The sequence below is a fragment of the Embiotoca jacksoni genome, unplaced genomic scaffold (genome assembly GCF_022577435.1).
Source record: "Embiotoca jacksoni isolate LCO1_2020_lvr unplaced genomic scaffold, fEmbJac1.0.p SCAF_67, whole genome shotgun sequence".
In the NCBI taxonomy this organism is placed as follows: Eukaryota; Metazoa; Chordata; class Actinopteri; family Embiotocidae; genus Embiotoca; species Embiotoca jacksoni.
The window spans coordinates 315,001-320,000 of record NW_027185422.1 but is presented as its reverse complement, the minus strand read 5'-3'; the positions used below and the strand labels follow the sequence as shown (position 1 = coordinate 320,000).

Genomic DNA, 5,000 nt, shown 5'->3' with positions numbered 1-5,000 from the left:
ATAATCCGTTTAAATGTCAGATTCTGACATCCCAACCGAGACTGATTATAAATTAAAGGAATAGTTTTGACAGTTTACGGAAAAATACAACCATTCGCTTTATTTAAAGACTGGAAACAGGAAGTGTGATCTGCCTGCGAGCTCCTTTTAAAACGAACGCTCGCCAACATGTCGGAAACACGAGTGACAGCAGCTGATCGTCAGAAACCGCTCGGCTCGCCGTAAACTCTTCTGCTTGAAACGCGTCCTTCGAGCGGAGGAGCGACTCTTTGTTCCTCAGCGGCGAAGCGACGGAGACGCAGCCTGCTCTGTGCTCATGTTAACACCCCCCCCTCCCTCCTCCATCCCCCCCTCCACCCCCCCTCCCTCCTCCATCCCCCCTCCACCCCCCCTCCATCCCTCTCCCCCCCCTCCATCCCTCCTCCATCCCTCTCCTCCTCCTCCCCCCCTCGCTTGGACGGCGATGTCTCAGCCCTCCATTGTTGCCTAATTAGCCGTACGAGCGTGCAGATAGTCGCGGGAGCCGCATACCTCGGGCAGGCCTGCGCAGGCTTGCCAGGATGCCCACAATACTCGCCGCTGTGCCCAAAGCTTTGCCTGACGATCGCCAAGGAGGAGGTTGGCACGGCAACACGAGGGACACAAAGACTGGCGCAGGTAGACAGACGGGGTGACACACACTTTGAAGCCACGCCAGCATACATGACATGCCAGGGCTTTTCCTGTCGAATGATCTGTGTGTGTGTGTGTGTGTGTGTGTGTGTGTGTGTGTGTGTGTGTGTGTGTGTGTGTGTGTGTGTGTGTGTGTGTGTGTGTTGAAGCCAAATGTTCCCGTGTTTGCTGAGTGAACATGTGTGTCAGAGCAGATAACAAAGCGTCTCTGTGCGGCGGGTTAAGACCAGGATGTAGTTCTTCATCCCATCAAACGCGCTCGCCGTGTCAACATCCAACATCAAACGTCCCCATCGAGCTCGCTGGGATTTTATTTCTTCTTCTTCTTCTTCTCCTCTGAGAGCTTTGAAATCCTGCTTTATCCTTTTTATTGGATTTAGTCAAACAAACATCTCATTATTATTGTTGTAAAAAACAAAACAATAAACTGATAGATTTCTGTTATTGAATTTGGTTTCCTGAAATGACAGAAAGGTTTTTGCTTTCTTGGTTTTCCTGCAGCTTCCCGACACATTTCATGGCCTTCATCGGTCCCTGAAGTTTAGAAGACGGGAACCAAAGAATGAAGCTTCAAGCTCTGTATTTATTTATTTATTTCATTTGATGATGTTTCATTTGAGAATATTCAGATTTATTCTCCTTGTTTTCTTCGGATTAAAACCATTTCCTTAAATGCACATGAAGCCTCACCGCCTGCAGGATTTTTATTTCTTTATTTTGAGCTCCAGATTGCATCAGCCGACAACCTCACTGCAAAATAAACAAAAAAAACATTTGCCAGCACCTCTTCCTGCTGATAAGGCTGAAATAGTTCAGACTGTAATCCGTCACAGATTGTCGACTACCTGCTTTAAAGTGTAACTGATAAACACGATCCATCGGACCGCTGCAGCTCGGCAACGAGTCCGTCTGCCAGCAGGAGGAAGCAAATGTTGGAAAATATAATCTGTCAGATCGGAGCGCAGCGGCTAGATTCCTGGAGAGGCTGCAGATATCCACATATTCAGATATCCACATATTCAGATATCCACATATCCACATATCCACATATTCAGATATCCACATATTCAGATATCCACATATCCACATATCCACATATTCAGATATCCACATATTCAGATATCCACATATCCACATATCCACATATCCACATATCCACATATCCACATATCCACATATCCACATATCCACATATTCAGATATCCACATATCCACATATCCAGATATCCACATATCCACATATCCACATATTCAGATATCCACATATTCAGATATCCACATATCCACATATCCACATATTCAGATATCCACATATCCACATATCCACATATTCAGATATCCACATATCCACATATCCACATATCCACATATCCACATATCCACATATCCACATATCCACATATCCACATATTCAGATATCCACATATCCACATATCCAGATATCCACATATCCACATATCCACATATTCAGATATCCACATATTCAGATATCCACATATCCACATATCCACATATCCACATATCCACATATCCACATATCCACATATCCACATATCCACATATCCACATATTCAGATATCCACATATCCACATATCCAGATATCCACATATCCACATATCCACATATTCAGATATCCACATATTCAGATATCCACATATCCACATATCCACATATTCACATATCCACATATCCACATATCCACATATCCACATATCCACATATCCACATATCCACATATCCACATATTCACATATCCACATATCCACATATCCACATATTCAGATATCCACATATTCAGATATCCACATATTCAGATATCCACATATCCACATATCCACATATTCAGATATCCACATATCCAGATATCCACATATTCAGATATCCAGATATTCAGATATCCACATATCCACATATCCACATATCCACATATTCAGATATCCACATATTTAGATATCCACATATCCACATATCCAGATATTCAGATATCCACATATCCACATATCCACATATCCACATATCCAGATATTCAGATATCCACATATTCAGATATCCACATATCCAGATATTCAGATATCCAAATATCCAGATATCCACATATCCAGATATCCACATATCCACATATCCAGATATTCAGATATCCACATATTCAGATATCCACATATTCAGATATCCACATATCCACATATCCACATATTCAGATATCCACATATCCAGATATCCACATATTCAGATATCCAGATATTCAGATATCCACATATCCACATATCCACATATCCAGATATTCAGATATCCACATATCCACATATCCACATATCCACATATCCACATATCCACATATCCACATATCCAGATATTCAGATATCCACATATTCAGATATCCACATATCCACATATCCAGATATTCAGATATCCACATATTCAGATATCCACATATCCAGATATTCAGATATCCACATATCCAGATATCCACATATCCACATATCCACATATCCACATATCCACATATCCAGATATTCAGATATCCACATATTCAGATATCCACATATTCACATATCCACATATCCACATATCCACATATTCAGATATCCACATATTCACATATCCACATATCCACATATCCACATATTCAGATATCCACATATTCAGATATCCACATATCCACATATCCACATATCCAGATATCCACATATTCAGATATCCACATATTCAGATATCCACATATTCACATATCCAGATATCCAGATATCCAGATATCCACATATCCACATATCCAGATATTCAGATATCCACATATTCAGATATCCACATATTCAGATATCCACATATCCACATATCCACATATTCAGATATCCACATATCCAGATATCCACATATTCAGATATCCAGATATTCAGATATCCACATATCCACATATCCACATATCCAGATATTCAGATATCCACATATCCACATATCCACATATCCACATATCCACATATCCACATATCCAGATATTCAGATATCCACATATTCAGATATCCACATATCCACATATCCAGATATTCAGATATCCACATATTCAGATATCCACATATCCAGATATTCAGATATCCACATATCCAGATATCCACATATCCACATATCCACATATCCACATATCCAGATATTCAGATATCCACATATTCAGATATCCACATATTCACATATCCACATATCCACATATCCACATATTCAGATATCCACATATTCACATATCCACATATCCACATATCCACATATTCAGATATCCACATATTCAGATATCCACATATCCACATATCCACATATCCAGATATCCACATATTCAGATATCCACATATTCAGATATCCACATATTCACATATCCAGATATCCACATATTCAGATATCCACATATCCAGATATCCACATATTCAGATATCCACATATCCAGATATCCACATATTCACATATCCAGATATCCACATATTCAGATATCCACATATTCAGATATCCACATATTCAGATATCCACATATTCACATATCCAGATATCCACATATTCAGATATCCACATATCCAGATATCCACATATTCAGATATCCACATATCCAGATATCCACATATTCAGATATCCACATATTCACATATCCAGATATCCACATATTCAGATATCCACATATTCAGATATCCACATATCCAGATAAAACGTCTTTAAACTTGGCAGAAACACTCACTTGATACCAAGAATGAGCTGATTAAATTTTGGTGGTCAAAGGTCAAAGTTCAAGGTCGCTGTGACCTTGTGTCCCCCCTTTCATCTGTCTTTCCAGTTCTTATAAATGCAACATCTCAAGAACGCTTTGAGGGATTTTCTCCTAATTTGTCTCCAATGTTCAATTGGAGGATGAACTGATAGAAGTTTGTTTTTCAGAAGTCGAGGTCACTTTGAATTTCTCACGATGAATGTGAGATCTCAGAACGCTTCAAGGAAAATCTCTAATCTGTTTTCAGAATCCATCTCGGTTTGAAATCACGCGTCAAATGTTCAATAAACTGATTTCAAATCAGCGAGACTCGAGTTTAGTTAAACTCAATCTAAAACTTGTATTATTAATATTAACTATATAGTATTTATCTGTATCAACATTATTTTCTGTTATTGACCAGATTAGGCGTGATGACGTCCCATCAGGCTGCTGGTTCTTTAACGGATTATTTTACAACTTCTTTTCACGGCTTCATACTTTCTCTGAATATTTCTGCAAACATTCGTTACTTGGAAGGAAAGCAGAAACTGCTAATTGATTTGGTACATTTCCTTCTCATTAATTTAGATGATTTATTTGTGT

At 39.1% G+C, this 5,000-nt stretch overlaps 1 protein-coding gene and 1 long non-coding RNA gene across 2 annotated transcripts in view; both read left to right on the top strand.

Moving 5' to 3' along the window:
- LOC138214050 (neuropilin-1a-like) overlaps nt 1-5,000 on the top strand; it is a 69,361-nt gene that overhangs the window by 33,360 nt on the left and 31,001 nt on the right. The gene's annotated exons all lie outside the window — the stretch shown is intronic.
- Nucleotides 566-1,349, top strand: LOC138214051 (uncharacterized). The gene is made up of 2 exons (XR_011179599.1): nt 566-657; nt 1,174-1,349. It is a non-coding gene; the product is annotated as an uncharacterized lncRNA (long non-coding RNA).